We start from the raw sequence: 21,054 nt of genomic DNA on the forward strand, positions 1-21,054 counted from the left end.
GTACCGAATTGTATAGTCATAGGCGGCTAACGTGAGTGCCCACCTCTGTATGCGGGCCGATGCGTTTGCATTTATGGCCTTGTTGCCGGCCAAAAGGGATGTTAGGGGTTTGTGATCCGTCTCCAGCTCAAATTTCCTGCCAAACAGGTACTGGTGCATTTTCTTCACCGCATATACACATGCGAGCGCCTCCTTTTCTACCATCCCGTAACCACTTTCTGCCTGGGGCAGACTTCTGGAGCCATAAGCTACCAGCTGTAACTGACCCTTGGCATTGACATGCTGCAACACACACCCGACACCATAGGACGACGCATCGCACGTTAACACAAGTTTCTTACATGGGTCATATAGCGTTAACAGATTGTTGGAACATAATAAATTGCATGCTCTATTAACAGCCCTTTCCTGGCTGTCCCCCCAGACCCATTCATGACCTTTGCGTAGGAGCATGTGTAAGGACTCTAGCAGCGTGCTCAATTTGGGAAGAAAGTTACCAAAATAGTTCAGGAGCCCCAGGAACGAACGCAGCTCCGTCGTGTTACAGGGTCTGGGTGCTCTCTGGATCGCTTCCGTCTTGGACGCAGTAGGGCTGATCCCGTCTGCTGCTACCCTCATCACCAGGAATTCTACCTCTGGAGCTAGGAAGACGCACTTCACCTTTTTCAGTCGCAGCCCTACCCGGTCCAGTCTGCGTCGCACCTCCTCCAGGCTGTGGAGGTGTTCTTCAGTATCGTAACCCCTGATGAGGATGTTGTCTTGAAAAACCACCGTCCTTGGAATTGACTTGAGGAGGCTTTCCATATTTCGTTGGAAGATCGCGGCGGCCGAGCGAATCCCGAATGGACATCTGTTGTACTCAAACAACCCCTTGTGTGTCGTGATGGTGGTCAGCTTCTTCGACTCACTCGCCAGCTCCTGGGTCTTGTAAGCTGAGGTCAGGTCCAATTTTGCAAATAGTTTGCCACCTGATAGCGTCGCAAAGAGGTCCTCCGCTCTCAGTAGCGGGTACTGGTCTTGGAGTGACACCCGATAGATGGTGGCCTTGTAATCACCACATATCCTGACCGACCCATCCGCCTTGAGCACCGGCACAATCGGGCTCGCCTAGTCACTGAATTCGACTGGCGAGATGACGCCTTCCCTCAGCAGGTGGTCCAATTCGCCTTCTATCTTTTCCCGCATCATGTACAGCACCGCTCTGGCCTTGTGGTGTACTGGCCTGGCGTCCGGGTTTATGTGAATCACTACCTTGGCCCCCATGAAAGTGCCAATGCCGGGTTGAAATAATGAGTCAAATTTGTCCAGGATCTGTGAGCATGATACTCGCTCCAGAGAGGAAATTGCATTGACATCGCCCCATTTCCAGTCCATGACAGCAAGCCAACTCCTCCCCAGTAGTGCGGGACCGTCCCTCGGGACAACCCAGAGTGGCAGTCTGTTCTCCGAATCTTTGTGGGTCACGACTACCGTGGCGCTGCCTAGCACCGGAATGATCTCCTTTGTGTATGTCCGTAGCTGTGCGTCAATCAGCGATAATTTCGGCCTCCTGGCCTTGGACGCCCACAACTTTTCGAACTGTTTGATACCCATCAGGGACTGGCTGGCCCCCATGTCTTGCTCCATTGATACTGGGATGCCATTGAGGAGCACTTTCATCATTATCGGTGGCGTCCTGGTATATGAACTGTATACATGCTCCACATGAACTCGCTGAACTTCAGCTTCCAGCGATTTCCCCCAGCGGTCATTTCTACAATTTCTGCAGGTATTTTGCTCATCTCTGCAAACTCCGGCTGAGTGTGTGCCTCCACGCCTCCAACATGAGCTGTTGTTGGAAACAAAAGGTCCCTTGCCAGTCAATCATCCCTGAATGCCCCTGTGACTGTCCTTGAGTGCGCCATTAACAGGTGTTGATGGCCCCATTGCTGGCCGCATTGCTCTTGCAATGGCGTGAATCGCCGTTCAGCTTGGCATTGTCTCTGTCGAACTCCCCCTCTGGGTTCGACTACATGTTGGGGCATGCCCGATTGCCCTTGTCTGCCTGGAGAACTGTGTGCTGCTTTAACAATGTTGAATCTCTGTCCCAACCATTCCTTAATACAGTACCTCTCGTCTGTTCTGCTAGTGGCAATGCTCGCGTGGTTTAAATCCCAGTTTCTTGTCGCCATTGATACGTCCTTACTATACAGTATAAATGCACACGAGGCCCATGCTTGAGAGAAGGTCAGTCTGTGACCTGCCCTTCATTCCTTCGCACTCAAGTGATGGAAGTGGGTGGAGCTTCCCCTTTTATACCTGAAGGTCCAGGTTAGGAGTGTCTCCCACAAGTTCACCACCTAGTGGTCATTGTTCTCACAGTGTACAACTTCGGCCAGATTATACATGGATTACAATGCTGGTTGAATACATGACACCTCGTTCCTCTTGGGAAAGTAAAACAGGCTGCTAGGGACAGTGGCACCCTTGGCTGCGGAGTCTGAGTGGATCTCCTAACGGGTGGAGGTGAGTCCTCATCCCATATGTAAGGTGGGAATCCCCCTTCCTGTGGGTCTCAAATCTGTGGGTAGTTTTTACCTGTGAAGCAACTCACTGCTCCTTGTGGTGGGATCGGTGGGGCTGCAGTGGTGGGCTGGGGGCCTGGGCTTCCCGTCGGGATTATCCCTCCGGGCTGCCCTTTCCCACGAGGTTTTGCCTTGTTGGGGTTAAACAGTTTACATTGGCTAATGTAAAACCATTTAACCCGGCGGGGCATCTTGACCGCGTATACCATGGGGCTTGCCTTGTCGACAATGCTGTAAGGCCCCATGTATAATGGCTCAAAGACTCCCACCCTAGCAAAGTTGCGGACCATGATCTGGTTCCCCACCTGCCACTCGTGGTGTTGGCTCGGTTCCAGCAGCAATCGGTTGGTCTGATGCTGCTTCCCCATGTTAGTGGCCACCTGCCAGTGAATCTGCTTGAGGTGCTCCAACAGACTCTTGGTAAAGCGGTTCCTATTCACCTCGATTACCTGAGCTTCTGTCAGGACCGGGGCAAGTACATGGGTGGGGGTTCGCATGGCTCTTCCAGTCATGAGCTCGTATGGGGAATACCCCGTGCTTTTCGACTGGCTGGCCCGGATCCCCATCAAAACCAGGGGCAACCTCTCCACCCACCTCTGCGGGGAATCCCCAGTCTCCTTCCTGAGTTTTTCTTTCAAGGTCCTATTCATATGCTCCACTAGCCCCGAGGACTGGGGGTTGTAGGCGATGAGCCACTTCTCCTCAATCCCCAGCACCTTAAGGGCTGCCTGCATGACCTGTCCATGAAGTGACTCCCCCGGTCGGACTCCACGTACTGTGGAAGTCCCCACCTGGAGAACACCTCCCTAATCAATATCCTGGCGGTCCCCGCTGCTGTGGCTGTTCGGCAAGGGAAGGCTTCAACACACTTTGTGAAAGTATCCACCAAAACCAGGCAGTACCGGTACCCTTCCTTAGCCACGGGTAGGGGACCTATGTAATCAATTTTATCGATTGTCATGGTCCCTCTACCCTCCTTGCATGTCCTAGAGACACCTTTCTTTTCTGGGGATCTGGATTATTGGTTGCACAGACAAGACAGTTCGCGCAAAATTCACGAATATTTTCCCGGAGCTGGGGCCACCACCCGACCTGTTCCACCCATTGCCAGGTGACCTCCGGTCCGGGGTGTCCAGCTCCAGGGCCTGCGTGGGCCAGCTGAAGGAACTCCCTCTGGTGCTGCTGGGACACAACCACTGCTCTCCTTTAAACAACATCTTCTCCCTAACATGGATGCCTGTGCCTCCGTAGGGTCCTTCGACCTTTTCTCCCGCAGTCAGCTTGTCCATGACAGACTTGAGGACGGGAACTCGCGCCTGTATCTGCTGGAGGTCCGGGGCCAAAGCCACCCCGCGCTCCCTTGTGTCCCCTGTCCACCCCGGATAGCTGCTATGAGGCCTGCCTCGAGCGGGTTCCACTTGGTTCCCGTTCGGGCTCCCTCTTTGGCCAGTTGATCTGCCTTTTGGTTCCCTGTAGCCCTGGGCTCATGTTTGTAATGGGCCTTTACTTTGTGAATGCAAATGTCTGCCCCGGTCCCTACTGCCTGCATGATGTGCTGCAGTAGGGGTTTTATGGCCAGAGGCTTACCGTCTGCAGATCTATACCCGTGATGAGACCAGATGGCTAGGTACTCCGTGTAGGCATTGCAGGTGAACATACTATCTGAGCAGATGGTATAGGGCCGTGGGAAGTCGTCGGGGTGGGTGACTACATACATGACTGCCGACAGTTCAGCATGCTGGGCACTCATGGTGGTTGGGAGCTTTATGGCCCTGGCAATGCCTGCTTGGGGATCATAAATCCCGCACCCTGTGAGCCTTTCCCCTGCCACCACCGTGCTGGACCCGTCAACATAGATCTCCCGGCCGTGGGGATGGATCCCCACCCGGAGCCCTATGTCCACATCCCAGACCCCCTCAACGGAGCAATGGTGGGCTTTCCCGGGGTACAGCATGTTGGCTGCCAGTCGAGGCTCACACATCCCTTTTACTCTCAAATCCATCTGTGAGAGCAGGAGGGTCCAGCGAGCAATGCGTGCGCTGCTCACTGTCCCATCCTTATCTCCCATCCAGCAGCATCTGAGTGGGGGTGTGATGAGCGAGGAGGGTGATTGGGGACACACCTGTTGATACGTCCTTACTATACAGTATAAATGCACACGAGGCCCATGCTTGAGAGAAGGTCAGTCTGTGACTTATCCTTTATTCCATAGCACTCAAGTGATGGAAGTGGGTGGAGCTTCCCCTTTTATATCTGAACGTCCAGGTTAGGAGTGTCTCCCACAAGTTCACCACCTAGTGTTCATTGTTCTCACAGTGTACAACTTAGGTCAGATTATACATGGGTTACAATGCTGGTTGAATACATGACACCTATAAACACCTGCGACCGCTTCACAGCCCAATGGGTGGCCAGCAGATGCCTTTCAGTTTGAGTAACCCCTCTCAACCTCAATGGGGACCCTGGAGGAGTAGACCACCAGCCTCAGCTGGCCGTGCCGCTGTTGCATCAGCACAGCACTTAAGCTATCCCCGCTGGCAGCTACCTCCAGGAAAAATTTCTTGTCCTCATCTACTGCTCCCAGGGCTGGAACTTTCTGCAGGTCTCCCTTGAGGCGGATAAACGCTGCATCACATCGTCATTCCACATCCACTCCACGCCTTTGTGCAGGAGCCGGAGTAGGGGGGCTGCAATGGCTGTGTAATCCTCAATGAAGTCCCTGCAGTAACCGGTCAGACCCAGGAACAACCTCACCCCTCTAACTGTAGTCGGAGCCAGTAACTCCTGAACTGTCCTCCTCTTAGCCTCATCAATGGCTCTCTCCCCTGCCCGCACAGTCAGCCCCAGGAATTTTACCTCTGTCTGGCCGATCTGTGCTTTCTTACGGTTTACTTTCAAACCCTCCTCGTGCAGCAGTCTCAACAGCTCTGCCAGCAGGGGACCGAATCGGAGAATAGCAGCAGGTCGTCCACGTACTGGACTAGCTGTCTGGGTCTGCTGAACTCTTTCAGGCAGTTGGCCATACACTGATGAAAAATGCTCGGACTGTTGTGGAAGCCCTGGGGAAGACAGTTCCAGGTATACTGCTGTCCTTTGAATGTAAAGGCGAATTTGTACTGGTCCTCCCACCGCAGCGGGGTGGACCAGAACCCATTCGAGATGTCCAGTACCGTAAAGACGGCTGCGGACGCGGGGATGGCTGCGACTAGGTTGGCTACGGCTGCCACTGTGGGCGCACGACAGGGATATTTTTATTGAGGACCTGGTAGTCCACCGTGGCCCTCCAAGAATTGTCCGTTTTCCTAACCGGCCAAAGTGGAGAGTTCACATGTGTGGCTATTGGTCTCAACACTCCCTGTCTGACTCGAGATCCCAATGCGACCTCTAGGTCTGCCTCAGCCTCCCTGGGAAAATTATACTGCTTCTGGGGCTTAAACATGGGGTCCCTATCTACTCTGACCTCGACCCCATTTACCCGTCCACAACCGTGCTTATGCCTGGCAAATGCCGCCAGATTGGCCCGCACAAAAGCCTGATGGATCATCGGGGTGCCATCTACCAGAGCGCCGAGGTCATATCCCTCCTTCGGCTTTACAGTGCAGAGGGAACCCTTCCCCTGCTTCCCCTGGATGACTGCTGTATCTGCCCCCTCCCCGGTGTCAGCTGTGCCCCACAGACAGTGGTTCCTCAGGTCGACCAGAATTTTCTGGCCGCTGAGGAAATCTGCCCCTAGGATGCCTTTACCCACTCCCTCCCACAGCAGAAGGACACACTTCCACATGGTGTGGACGGTGCCTATGTGTTCTACAGTGGTTTGGAGAAGAAGCCCTCGTGTTCTTCTCCAGTGAAGCTGGTTAGGCAGTAGGGGATCCCACTGGATAGGGGTGAGGTGATCAGGTCGTCGACATGAACCAGGGTGCACGAGGCCCCTGTGTCCATCAGATACTCCCCCGGACCCCCTCAATCCCCATCATGACACATGGTCTGCTCCACACATCATAGGTGGCCGGGCAGAGGTACACAAGTTCCTCGGGGTCTAGTCATTGGGGGGTGTTGGTCTGGGCCTGAGGGACTTCTCCCCCGGTCACAGCTGCGACCTTCCCAGTCTGGGTAAAGAGTGCCTGCAGAGTCGCGAGGAAACCCTCGAGTGGGGCGGCAGGGCTAGTCACAGCTGGCTTGGGAGGGCTTGCGGCCGCGGGGACTGGGGCTGAGGTTGAGGCCTGTGGACCTCTCTTTTCCTGCCTCGGAGCCCGGCATTCCCTCCTCATGTGCCCTGTCTCCCCGCACCTGTAGCAAATTACCTCTCTGCCTGCCTGCCAATTCCTTTCCTGCCTCCACTCTCTCTTAGCAGAGCCGGGGCGGATCTCACACACCTTCCCCTTGGTGGGTTTCTCCCCCCCGATTTTGCCATTGCGAAAAGAGAGGGTCAGCTGCCTCAGCAGCGGCTCCTCTGTGGCTTGGGGGTCTCTGAAATCGAACCACAGGTTGGCCTGGGCGCGCAACTCCGGTAGGCTGTTTGCCACCAGTGCATGCAGCCAGCGACTATGTCGGTGTGCATCCAGCTGGGTTCGGTCCAAATTCCCCCCACTGGCTTCCTCATACACTGGCCACAGTTGATCAGCGAACGCCCGGGGGGGTCTCCCCAGGTCTCTGGACAGTGGCCTGTACCCGGTCGAACGGACAGCCGTCGTTCAACCCTATGGCCTCCAGGATATCCTCCTGGAGAGTGGCCACTGTTCGCTGACCCCTCATACTCTTAGCAGAGAGAGCCTGACACATGGCTGGGTCCAGTGAGAACAGAAGCAGTTTGCTCCGTTCGGCCTCATCGCAGTCATTTATGCCTCCTACCTGCTCCACTTCCATAAAATGGCCAGAGGGGTCTCCTTTTCGGGTAAGTTTATTCACATGGGCCACCATCTGCCGCAGCTGGGTCGCATTGTGGGGAAGCACGTATTGGTTCTGTAGGGGACCCTCAGCCTGACCCACTGGGGGTGGTCCGAATCTACTCTGCCTGATGGGGCACATTGGGGCTGGTCCCAGAGGTTTGATTCCAGCATTTCACCCTGCCTCTCCTCCGGGATCCCCAATGGGGCTGTGGGAAAGGGCCTGTAGGATTCTTCCTCCCTATCCTCCTCCCCACAGCCTGTTTCACTATGCTCCCCCTTCCGCACCTCGGCTGGGCTGAAAAGGCACACCACGCCTTTACTGGGTGCCTTGCTTTCAGCCCAGCTAAGGGCTTTTGTCTCAGCTAAGGCCAGAGCTTTGGTGTCGGGCCGGGTGGGGATTCGAGTCTCGGGCACTTCCAGAGCTTTTGCTCCGGCTAGAACAAGGGTTGCTTTGGCTTCAGCCAGAGCCAGGGTGAGCCGATCAATTTGTTCCTGAAAGGACCGATGGTCCGCCTCTGCCCTGCTGTGGCACGCCTGAAGCGCAGCCTGTAGCTGGAGACTCTTACCCTCTCCCAACCTTCCCTGGTTCTGAGCCTGGGCAAGTTTCTCCTGCAGTCCCCGACGTAACCTTTTCCCTCAGTTACTTGGGACTGAAGGTACTCCCTGTGGTTGCGATAGCTTTCTCCATCTCTCTCTCGTTCCTGCCTCTCCCACTTTAAATCCTGATCCAGCTTTTCCCTTTCTTTGCTGGTCTTTACTAGCTCCTCTCTCTGCTCAGCTAACTCTGTCTACAGGACATCTACCTGCCTGTCCAAGACCTGTATTTGCTTCCGAAAGCAAATCAGCCACACTGTCTTTTCCACTGATCTTTTATGATCTTTACTCTGGGTCCACCTGGCTGCTGCGTCCTCAGGCCGTTCAGCCCTCAGCAGCGCCTGCTCCCACTTCTTTGAGCAGTTTATCCTTGCTGTTACATACCTAGCAATCCTACCCTCCATTTTATACTCCTCTCCACCAAGACTGACTGTCTCTTCACCCTCACTCAACGCACATCCCTTCGTGGTCGCCATTGTAAGGGGAGCTTGGGGTGTGGGTTCGAATCCACACTCCCCTGAGGTTCTGTACGTGCGATTTATGAGGATGGGTGAGTAACGAGGCACTAGACACAGTGGGTAAGAGTGCAAAATGGCTAATGTTGTTTATTTAGAATAGTAAACACCAAGATAGAGGGCATAGGAAGAGGTCGTAAATAGCAGTCATGGCACAATCTCACTCAACAACACAAAAAATTCTCGCAACAGGGAAGGGGAAGATAAAAGGTTGAAACATTCCATTCACACACAACCCCACCTCCCACTTCCACCCTTCTTACCAATTCCCATCTTAAATTGAGTCTGTGAGGCGGTTTGGGCTATACACACAATCCTATCAATTCCGGGGTTCTGGTGGCACTTACTTCAGCTCGGGGTTCCTCTGGGGTGGGTTTTACGTTGTTGGTCGTTTCGGTTTTCCTCCTCGATGTTGTGTCGGTTTTTTCTATTTGCCTCTCGGTTGGCTTCTCAGCAAAAAGCTGCTGGAGTTAAGCACACTTCCCCAGAGTGAGGGCCCTGTGAAGAGCTGACTCAACTCCCCTTTATCTCAACTCAACCACCACAAAAACTGACTACCACCTTCTTAACTCAACTCTACAACTCAATGCAAAAGCTGACTCCAACCTCCAACCTCCAACTCCCAACCTCCAACCTCAAAAAACCCTCCAACCTTCTTGTGTGTTTTTGCAGCCTTTTCTTATAGTCCGTTCATCTTCACACCAAAACTGCATGCCATTGTCTTGGGTCTTCCTTGATTAAAAAAGGGTGTGAATGGCAGTTCGATGTGTATCGATCTGTCTGGAATGGGTGATTAGCCACACCTCCTGTATCCTGTCGCTCGCTGATGGGGTGAATGAAGATGATTGTTCACTATCTCGACAGAGGTGCCACTCTGTCTGGGCTGGCTAAAATGATTGCATCAGACCTGTGGGCCTTTGTTTAATTATTCAAACTGATACCCTTTGTGTTGCCTTGTGTATTACTGGGGAGATTTTGCCTGGACATGTTCCTTTCTGTGAGGGTTTTACATGAAAAGCTGGAGAAATGTCCTTTTAAAAATATAAAGTTGCCTTGTATCTATTTTCCTGGAAGAACCGAATGCACACTCTTCCCCCTTATGGTAGCTGGCTCATCCCCCGTCCGGTTCCGTGCCCCTGCAACACTGTCTGATACTGTACAGGGTGGCCAGAGTCCCATCATCCTCCGCGGTTTACAGGCTGTTGGTTGCAGATGGTCATTTTAAACATGGCATCTTCCCATTCTCCCTGCCACATGTCTCCGTGGTTGGTTTTGCAGAACCTTACAGGACCAAGAGATTGCTAAAGGAAGGGAAAATAGACTATGAGAGTAAACTAGTGAGAGACATAAAAACAGACTGTTAAAGCTTCTATAGGTATGTAAAAAGGAAAAGAATAGCAAAAGTAAATGTGGGTCCTTTATAGGCTGAGATAGGAGAAATTATAATGGGAAATAAGGAAATGGCAGAAAAATTAAACAAATACTTTGTGCCTGTCTTCACAGAAGAAAATACAAAAAACCGCCCGGAAATAGTGGAGAACCAAGGGTCTAGCGAGAATGAGGAACTGAAAGAAATTAGTATTAGTAAAAAAATAGTACTGGAGAAATTAACGGGACTGAAAGCCGATAAGTCCCCTGGACCTGATGGCCTACATCTTAGGGTGGGACTGCACTCGCCTGGTTCCATTCTTATCTATCCAGTCGTAGCCAGAGAATCACCTGCAACGGATTCTCTTCCCGCCCCCGCATCGTTACCTCTGGTGTCCCCCAAGGATCTATCCTTGGCCTCCTCCTATTTCTCATCTACATGCTGCCCCTTGGTGATACCATCCAAAAACACAGCGTCAGTTTCCACATGTACACTGATGACACCCGGCCCCATCATTACTTCTCTCGACTCCTCCAAATTGTCTCTAAATTGTCCGACTACTTGTCCGAAATTCAGTACTAGATGAGCAGAACTTGCCTCCAACTAAATATTGGGAAGACCGAAGCCATTGAGGGGAATTTTAACCTAAAAAATCAGGTGGATTGAGGTCGTGTGGGAAGTTAAAGGGTTTGAATCCTGACCAGAACCCGCCTCCAACCTGCTCACCTCCAGTTTTAACAGAGGTGGGATGGGGTCAGGCAGTCAACCCGCTCCCAGGAGGCTGGTCGTCCATTTGAGGCTGGAAACCTTTGATTTAATCTCTGTTTTGAATTTTATTTTAGCTGGTTGGGTTTTGCAGGCCTCATGAAACCTGCCAGCTAAAGTAAGGCGAGAACTGCTGGAACCTTTACACTATCTTCCTAGATCCAGGGTCCCGACCTAACCCACCCATTGTGATCGGAGATCCCCACGAGGCCTTCGATTCCCCCCCGCCACATGAGGACTCTCCACCCCCCGCCCCGCCCCCCCCACCCCCCACCCCTCCCGGCCTTCCTTGCTGCTCCTAGCCCTTCGATGGTGCTCTGAACACCTCTCCCCTGCTCCTCCCGCCCAACCCCTCCCCCGTCCAAACTCTTCGAGCCATTGATCATTCCCTAACCAGCCCCCTCATTATCCGGCTGGCTGCAGGTGGGAAACAGAAGTTTCCCCTGAAAATCAAGCCCTGCCGTTAAGTTTGGTAGGATCTGCAGGAAGCCCTTCTCCGGATTTTTCGATCACTTTGGAGCCTTGCCGCTCGCAACCCGCATATCCATTAAAATCCTGTCAATTGTCTTCGGTCCCCATCACAAACTCCATTCCCCAGCCATCGACTCCATCCCTCTCCGTAGCATCTGAGGCTGATCCAGACTGTTCGTAACATTAGTTTCATATTTGACCCCAAATTGAGCTTCTAACCATATATCTGCACTATCACTAAGACCACCTATTTCCATCTCCGTAACTTCGCCTGACACTGCCCCTGTTTCAGCTCAGCTGCTGCTGAAGCCCTCATCCATACCTTTGTTACCTCTAGACTTAACTATTCCAACACTCTCGGGGCTGGCCTCCCACATGCTACCCTACGTAAACTTGAGGCCATCCAAAACTCGTCTGCCCGTGTCTTAATTCGCACCAAGTCCCGCTCACCCATCATCATCATCATAGGCGGTTCCTTGAATGAGGATGACTTGCTTCCACACCAAAAGGAATGAGTTTGCAGATGTTTCAATGAAGGACCCAATATTCCAGTCCTGAACTCGAGTAATGGAAGATGCCTGTGCGTGGATTTTTTTAATGTGTGGTGATCATTGCACATCAGCCACCATATGGGCTTGACAGAGCTAGGCCTTCATCCAGTGACAAAGGTTAACCAGGACATCTGGAGACCAGCTCTGCTGCACGGACCTAGTGCGTGCACATATCGCAGTGTGGGCTGGCCCATGCTACTCCTGGGCCCTTGGCTCTTCTGGGCCCCGTACCTCAGTTGCCGCACGTCCGCCACAATCTCTCGCCGCTCCTCCACCACAAACATTCGCCGCTCCTCGGCCATGATCTCTCACCGCTCCTCCGCCATGATCTCTCACCGATCCTCCGCACCAAACATTTGCCGCACTTCCGCTGCGATCACTCGCCGAATGTCAGCCACGATCCCTCACTTGAACCCACAACCTTCTGCCGACCCCTGCAATTCTTATTTGTACTTATTGACTCACCCATCACTCACCCGCTCACCCATCGCCCCTGTGCTCGCTGACCTATATTGACCTCCGGTTAAGCAATGCCTCAATGTCAAAATTCTCATCCTTGTTTTCAAATTCCTCCATGGCCTCGCCCCTCCCTATCTTTGTAATCTCCTCCAGCCCCACAACCCTCTAAGATATCTGCGCTCCTCTAATTCTGGCCTCTTGAACATTCCCGATTATAATCGCTCAACCATTGGTGGCCGTGCCTTCAGCTGCCTGGGCCCTAAGCTCTGGAATTCCCTCCTAAACCTCTCTGCCTCTCTACCTCTCTTTCCTCCTTTAAGACACTCCTTAAAACATACCTCTTTGACCAAGCTATTGGTCGTCTGCCCTAATATCTCCTTATATGGCTCGATGTCAAGTTCAGTTTTATAACGCTCCTGTGACATGCCTTGGACATTTTATTATGTTAAAGGTGCTACATAAATGAAAGTTGTTGTTGTTTTGTTGACCGGGAACGGTAGCATAGTGACAATGTTACTGGACTAGTAATCCAGAAACAGAGTTCAAATCCCACCACGGCAACTGGAGAATTTAAATTCAGTTAATTAAATAAATCTGAAATAAAAAGCTAGTATCAGTAATGGTGACCATGATTCTATCGTATTGTCCTAAAAACCCATTTGGTTCACTAATGTCCTTTAGGGAAGGAAATCTGCCGTCCTTACCTGGTCCGGCCTATATGTGACGCCAGACCCACAGCAATGTGATTGACGCTTAACTGCCCTCTGAAATGACCTACAAGCCACTTAGTTGTAGCAAAGCCGCTATGAGAAACAATAATAAGAATAAAATCGGATGGACCACCCGGCATTGACCTCGGCACCGGTTACAGACATGACAACGGCACACCCAGCCCAGTCGACCCTGCAACGTCCTCCTCACTTGAACCAAAATTGGGAGAGCTGTCCCACAGACTAGTCACACAACAGCCTGACATAGTCATACTCACAGAATCATTCCTTTCAGCCAATGTCCCAGACTCCTCCATTACCATCCCTGAGTATGTCCTGTCACACAGCAAGGACAGATCCACCAGGGATGGCGGCACAGTGGTATACAGTCAGGAGGAAATGAGTTCCCATCCCCCAGTCTCCCTCCCTCCCCGAGCCCCTATTCCCCAGTCTCCCTCTCTCCCTGAACCCCATTCCACAGTCTCCGTCTCTCCCTAAACACCATTCACCAGTCTCCCTCTCTCCCTGAATCCCATCCCTCAGTCTCCCTCTCTCCCCGAGCCCCCATTCCCCAGTCTTCCTGAGTCATGATCCCTCAGCCTCGCTCTCTCCCCGAGCCCCCATCCCAGTCTCCCTCTCTCCCCAAGCCCCCATTCCCCAGTCTCCCCGAAGCCCAGTCTCCCCGAGCCCCCATTCCCCAGTCTCCTTCGCTCCCCGAGCCCCCATTCCCCAGTCTCCCTGAGTCCCTCTCCCTCTCTTCCCGAGCCCCCATTCCCCAGTCTCCCTCTCTTCCCGAGCCCCCATCCACCCAGTATCCCTCTCTCCTCGAGCCCCAATTCCTCAGTCTCCTTTTCTCCCTGAACCCCATTCTCCCTCTCCCCCCCATTCCCCAGTCTCCCCGAGTCCCCATTCCCCAGTCTCCCCGAACCCCAGTCTCTCCGAGCCCCCATTCCCCAGTCTCTCCGAGCCCCCATTCCCCAGTCTTCCCGAGTCCTCTTTCCCCAGTCTCCCCGAGTCCCCATTCCCCAGTTTCCCCGAGCCTCCATTCCCCAGTCTCCCTCTCTCCCCGAGTCCCCATTCCATAGTCTCCCTCTCTTCCTGAGCCCCCATTCCCCAGTCTCCCTCTCTCCCTGAACCCCATTCTCCCTCTACCACCATTCCCCAGTTCCTCTCTCTCCCCGAGCCCCCATCCCTCAGTCTCCCCGAGCCCCCATCCCTCAGTCTCCCCGAGCCCCCATCCCTCAGTCTCCCCGAGTCCCCATTCCCCAGTCTCCCTGAGTCCCCATTCCCCAGTTTCCCAGAGCCTCCATTCCCCAGTCTCCCTCTCTCCCCGAGTCCCCATTCCATAGTCTCCCTCTCTTCCTGAGCCCCCATTCCCCAGTCTCCCTCTCTCCCTGAACCCCATTCTCCCTCTGCCTCCATTCCCCAGTTTCTCTCTCTCCCCGAGCCCCCATCCCTCAGTCTCCCCGAGTCCTCATTCCCCAGTCTTCCCAAGTCCCCATTCACCAGTCTCCCCGAGCCTCCATTCCCCAGTCTCCCTCTCTCCCCGAGTCCTCATTCCCCAGTCTCCCCGAGTTCCCATTCCCCAGTCTCCCCGATTTCCCCATTCACCAGTCTCCCCGAGCCTCCATTCCCCAGTCTCCCTCTCTCCCCAAGTCCCCATTCCCCAGTCTCTCCGAGTCCCCCTTCCCCATCTCCCCGAACCCCAGTCTCCCCGAGTCTCCATCCCTCAGGCTCCCTCTCTCACCGAGTCCCCATCCCTCAGTCTCTCTCTCTCCCCAAGCCCCCATTCCTCAGTCTCCCTCTATCCCTGAATCCCATTCTCCCTCTACCCCCATTCTCCAGTTTCTCTCTCTCCCCGAGCCCCCATTCCCCAGTCTCCCCGAACCTCAGTCTCCCCGAGTCCCCATCCCTCAGCCTCCCTCTCTCCCCGAGTCCCCATTGCTCAGTCTCCCTCTCCGCCTGAACCCCATTCTCCCTCTGTCATGCATTCAACTATCATTGTAACCCATGCATAAGCTGACCTAAGTTGTACACCTTGAGAACATTGACCACAGGGAGCGAACTTGTGGGAGACACTCCTAAACTGGACTTTCCGGTATAAAAGGGGAAGCTCCACCCATCTTCAATCTCTTGAGGTCTTGGTAATAAAGGTAACTGGTCACAGAGTGACCTTCTCTCAAGTATGGACCTCGTGTGCATTTATACTGTATAGTAAGGACATATAATTGGCGACGAGAAACTGGGATTTAAACCATGCGAGCATGGCCACGAGCAGCACAGAAGAGAGGTACTGTGTTGGTGATGATTGGGACGACTTTATTGAGAGACTACAGAAAAGTTTTGTCACTAAGGAATGGTTGGGACAGGATTCGTCCGACAAACGCAGGGCTCATCTCCTGACGGTTTGTGGATCCAGAACGTACTCCATGATGAAGGACCTTCTAGCGCCAGAGAAGCCGGTGGACAAGACGTTTGAAGAGCTCAGTAAGTTGATTGGGGAACACCTTAAACCGGCGAGCAGAATGCACATTGCGAGACACCGGTTTTACACACACCAGCGGCGAGAAGGGCAAAGCGTTCCAGACTTCGTGGCAGATCTCCGGCGACTGGCGAGCCTATGTAAGTTCCCAGATGCATGCAGAGCGGAGATGCTGCAAGACTTTTTTATTGAGGGCATCGGGTACGCTGGGGTTTTCAGGAAACTGATTGAGACCAAAGACTTGACCTTGGAAACAGCGGCTCTGATAGCCCAGACAATTATCTCAGGGGAGGAAGAGACCAGAATGATGTATCACAAAAATCTTGGCTCAAATACGGGAAACGACCAGGTGGTCAACATTGTTAATGCGGCACACAGTTCTCTAGGCAGACAAGGGCAATCGGACATGCCCCAGCATGCAGTTGAACCCAAAGGGGGAATTCAACAGAGACAATGGCTAGCTGAACGGCGATTCATGCCATCGCAATGAACAATGCAGCCAGTAATGGGGCCATTAACACCTGTTAATGGTGCGCTTAAGGACAGTTACAGAGACAGTCAGAGACGATCGACTGATAATGGACCTTTTGTTTCCAACAATGGGGCCTTCAGCTCATGCTGGAAGTGTGGAGGCAAACACCCAGTCAGAGCTTGCAGTTACCAGCAATATACCTGCAGAAACTGCAACATCAGCGGTCACTTGGCGAATTTGTGCCGGAAGCCTGCAGCCAGGTTGATGTACAAGGAGGACGGGCCCGATGTAAGCCTAACGAGGCCAAATGAAATCGCTGGAAGCTGAAGTTCAGCGAGTTCATGTGGAGCACATATACAGTTCATATACCAGGATGCCACCGATAATGATGAAAGTGCTCCTCAATGGCATCCCAGTATTAATGGAGCTAGACACGGGACCCAGCCAGTCCCTGATGAGTATCAAACAGTTCGAAAGGTTGTGGGCGTCCAAGGCCAGGAGACCAAAATTATTGCCGATTGACGCACTGCTACGGACATATACAAAGGAGATCATTCCGGTGCCAGGCAGCGCCACAGTAGTCGTGACCCACAAGGATTCGGAGAACAGGTTGCCACTTTGGTTTGTCGAGGGGGACGGTCCCGCACAACTGGGGAGGAGTTGGCTTGCTGTCATGAACTGATAATGGGGCGATGTCAATACAATTTCTTCTGTGGAGAGAGTATCGTGCTCACAGGTCCTGGACAAATTTGACTCATTATTTCAACCCAGCATCAGCACTTTCATGGGAACCAAGATAGTGATTCACATAAACCCAGACGCCTGGCCAGTACACCACAAGGCCAGAGCGGTGCCGTACGTGATGCGGGAAAAGATAGAATGCGAATTGGACCACTTGCTGAGGGAAGACATCATCTTTCCAGTCGAATTCAGTGACTAGGCGAGCCCGATCATGCTGGTGTTCAAGGCGGATGGGTCAGTCAGAGTATGTGGCGATTACAAGGCCATCTTCAATCGGGTGTCACTCCAAGACCAGTACCCACTACCGAGAGCAGAGGACCTCTTTGCGATGCTATCCGGTGGCAAACATTTTTCAAAATTGGACCTGACCTTAGCTTACAGGACCCAGGAGCTGGCGAGTGAGTCGAAGAAGCTGACCACCATCACGACACACAAGGGGTTGTTTGAGTATAACAGATGTCCGTTCGGTATTTGTTCAGCCACCGCGATCTTTCAGTGAAATATGGAAAGCCTCCTCAAGTCGATTCCAAGGACGGTGGTTTTTCAAGACGACATCCTCATCATGGGTCGTGATACAGAAGAACACGTCCACAACCTGGAGGCGGTGCTATGCAGACTGGACCGGGTAGGGCTGCGACTGAAAAAGGCGAAGTGCGTCTTCTTAGCTCCAGAGGTAGAATTCCTAGGGAGGAGGGTAGCAGCAGACGGGATCAGACCTACTGCGTCCAAAACGGAAGCGATCCAGAGAGCACCCAGACCCGGTAACACGACGGAGCTGTGTTCGTTCCTGGGGCTCCTGAACTATTTTGGCAACTTTCTTCCTAAATTGAGCATGCTGTTAGAGCCGCTACATGTGCTCCTACGCAAAGGTCGCGATTGGGTCTGGGGGGACAGCCAGGAAAGGGCTTTTGATAGAGCGCCAAATTTGTTATGCTCCAACAAACTGTTAACGTCATATGACCCGTGTAAGAAACTAGTTTTAACGTGTGATGCGTCGTCCTATGGGGTTGGGTGTGTGTTGCAGCATGTGAATGCCAATGGTCAGTTACAGCCGGTAGCTTATGCCTCCAGAAGTCTGTCCCAGGCAGAAAGGGGCTATGGAATGTTAGAAAAGGAAGCGGTTGCATGTGTATATGCAGTAAAAAAAATGCACCAGTACCTGTTTGAAAGGAAATTTGAGCTGGAGACAGATCACAAACTCCTAACGTCCCTTTTGGCTGACAACAAGGCCATAAATGCGAATGCATCGGCCCGCATACAGAGGTGGGCACTTACATTAGCCGCCTATGACTGCACAATTCGGCACAGACCTGGCACTGAAAACTGTGCTGATGCACTCAGCAGGCTCCCACTAGCCACCACTGAGGGGGCAACTGAGCATGATGCTGAGATGGTCATGGCTGTTGAAGCTTTCGAAAGCGAAGGCTCCCTCTCTCCCCGAGTCCCCATCCCTCAGTCTCCTTCTCTCCCCAAGCCCCCATTCTCCAGTCTCCCTCTCTCCCTGAACCCCATTCCCCCAGTCTCCCTCTCTCCTTGAACCCCATTCTCCAGTCTCCCCCTCTCCCGATCCCCCATTCCCCAGTCTCCCTGAACCACAGTCTCCCTGAGCCCTCCTTCCCCAGTCTCCCTTTCTCCCCGAGCCCCCATTCCCCATTCCCCACACTTCCCTCCACTCTCAAGCTTCCTGATTGCGGACTCCCCATGGCCAGTTGGGACTCTCTGCCTGGGCTGGCCCTGAGCAGCAGCCAGTGACACGCTCCTTGGAAAATGCTGCAAAATGATTCTGTTTAAAATGAACACAGTTTAACTTCATTCTGACTCCTGACCCCAGGCTAACTATTATTAACCATTTACAGCACCTCACATCAGCATCTGTTGTTCGATTGGGTGCGCTGAGGCAGGAGTTTTAAATCACGGATCTCCCGGGCTGCTGGAAGCAGCGCTCCGGTCTGCTGATCTTCTTCGAAATAGTGCCATGGGACCTTTTACGTCCACTTGAGAGCAGACGGGGCTCGGTTTAACATCTGATGTGAAAGACGGCACCTCCGACAGGGCAGTTCTCCCTCAGCACTGCACTGGAGTTTCAGCCTAGATTTATGTGCTCAAGTCCCTGGAGTGGGACTATGAACCCTCAGCCTTCTGACTCAGAGGCGAGAGTTTGACCCACTGAGCCACCGCTGACACAGTTGGTGCTGGTATTCTGACGTATCACACAATCCACATGTGGCCAAGTCTGTTCATGAGATAGGCAGGTCAGCCAGTTTGGGATAATAATGTTTCTGACTTCAGAGTTCCGTGTCCCAATCCTCAGGGTTATTATCCGGTTCCTCTGAATGCTGCCGACAGAATCTGTTTTAGGTGATGATTTTTTGAGGGATAAAAACTGGCCAGGAGCCCTGGGCAAACTCCGCTGCTCTTCTTTGAAATAGTGCCATGTGATCTCTTACATCCACCGGAGAGGGGAGACGAGGCCTCAGTTTAAATATTTCATCTGAAAGGCAACACCTCCGCCAGTGCAGCACTCCCTCACTGTTGCACCGGAGTGTCAGCCTAGATTTTGCGCTTTAATGTGCTCTATAGATATGTGAAGAGAAAAAGATTAGTGAAGACAAATGTAGGTCCCTTGCAATCAGAATCAGGTGAATTTATAATGGGGAACAAAGAAATGGCAGACCAATTGAACAAATACTTTGGTTCTGTCTTCACTAAGGAAGACACCAATAACCTACCGGAAATACTAGGGGTCCGAGAGTCTATCGAGAAGGAGGAACTGAAGGAAATCCTTATTAGTCAGGAAATTGTGTTAGGGAAATTGATGGGATTGAAGGCCGATAAATCCCCAGGGCCTGATAGTCTGCATCCCAGAGTACTTAAGGAAGTGGCCCTAGAAATAGTGGATGCATTGGTGGTCATTTTCCAACATTCTATAGACTCTGGTTCAGTTCCTATGAATTGGAGAGTAGCTAATGTAACCCCACTTTTTAAAAAAGGAGGGAGAGAGAAAACAGGGAATTATAGACCGGTTAGCCGGACATCGGTAGTGGGGAAAATGTTGGAATCAATTATTAAAGATGTAATAGCAATGCATTTAGAAAGCAGTGACAGGATCGGTCCAAGCCAGCATGGATTTATGAAAGGGAAATCATGCTTGACAAATCTTCTACAATTTTTTGAGGATGTAACGAGTAGAGTGGACAAGGGGGAGCCAGTGGGTGTGGTGTATTTGGACTTTCAAAAGGCTTTTGACAAGATCCCACACAAGATTAGTGTGCAGAATTAAAGCACATGGTATTAGGAGTAATGTACTGACGTGGATAGAGAACTGGTTGGCAGACAGGAAGCAAAGAGTAGGAATAAACGGATCCTTTTCAGAATGGCACGCAGTGACTAGGGGGTACCGCAAGGTTCAGTGCTGGGACCCCAGCTATTTACAATATACATTAATGATTTGGACGAAGGAATTGAATGTAATATCTCCAAGTTTGCAGATGACACTAAGCTGGGTGGCAGTGTGAGCTGTGAGGAGGATGCTAAGAGGCTGCAGGGTGATTTGGACAGGTTAGGTGAGTGGGCAAATGCATGGCAGATACAGTTTAAAGTAGATAAATGTGAGGTTATCCACTTTGGTGGCAAAAACAGGAAGGCAGAATATTATCTGAATGGTGACAGATTAATAAAAGGGGAGGTACAACGAGACCTGGGTGTCATGGTACACCAGTCATTGAAAGTAGGCATGCAGGTACAGCAGGCGGTGAAGAAGACAAATGGCATGTTGGCCTTCATAGTGAGAGGATTTGAGTATATGAGCAGGGAGGTATTACTGCAGTTGTACAGGGCCTTGGTGAGGCCACACCTTGAATATTGTGTACAGTTTTGGTCTCCTAATCTGAGGAAGGACATTCTTGCTATTGAGGGAGTGCAGCGAAGGTTCACCAGACTGATTCCCGGGATGGCGGGACTGACATATGAAGACTGGATCGACTAGGCTTATATTTACTGGAATTTAGAACAATGAGAGGGGACCTCATAGAAACATATAACATTCTGACGGGATTGGACAGGTTAGATACAGGAAGAATGTTCCTGATGTTGGGGAAGTCCAGAATGAGGGGGTCACAGTTTAAGGATAAGGAGTAAGCCATTTAGGAGCGAGATAAGGAGAAACTTCTTCACTCAGGGAATTGTGAACCTGTGGAATTCTCTACCACAGAAAGTTGTTGAGGCCAGTTCGTTAGATATATTCAAAAGGGAGTTAGATGTGGCCCTTACGGCTAAAGGGATCAAGGGGTATGGAGAGAAAGCAGGAATGGGATACTGAAGTTGCATGATCAGCCATGATCATATTGAATGGTGGTGCAGACTCGAAGGGCCGAATGGCCTACTCCTGCACCTATTTTCTATGTTTCCATGTTTCTGACTCTGGAGTGGGATTCGAGCCCATAACCTTCTGATTCAGAGGTGAGAGCACAGGCAAC

The sequence above is a fragment of the Pristiophorus japonicus genome, chromosome 14 (assembly GCF_044704955.1).
Source record: "Pristiophorus japonicus isolate sPriJap1 chromosome 14, sPriJap1.hap1, whole genome shotgun sequence".
Taxonomy (NCBI): Eukaryota; Metazoa; Chordata; class Chondrichthyes; family Pristiophoridae; genus Pristiophorus; species Pristiophorus japonicus.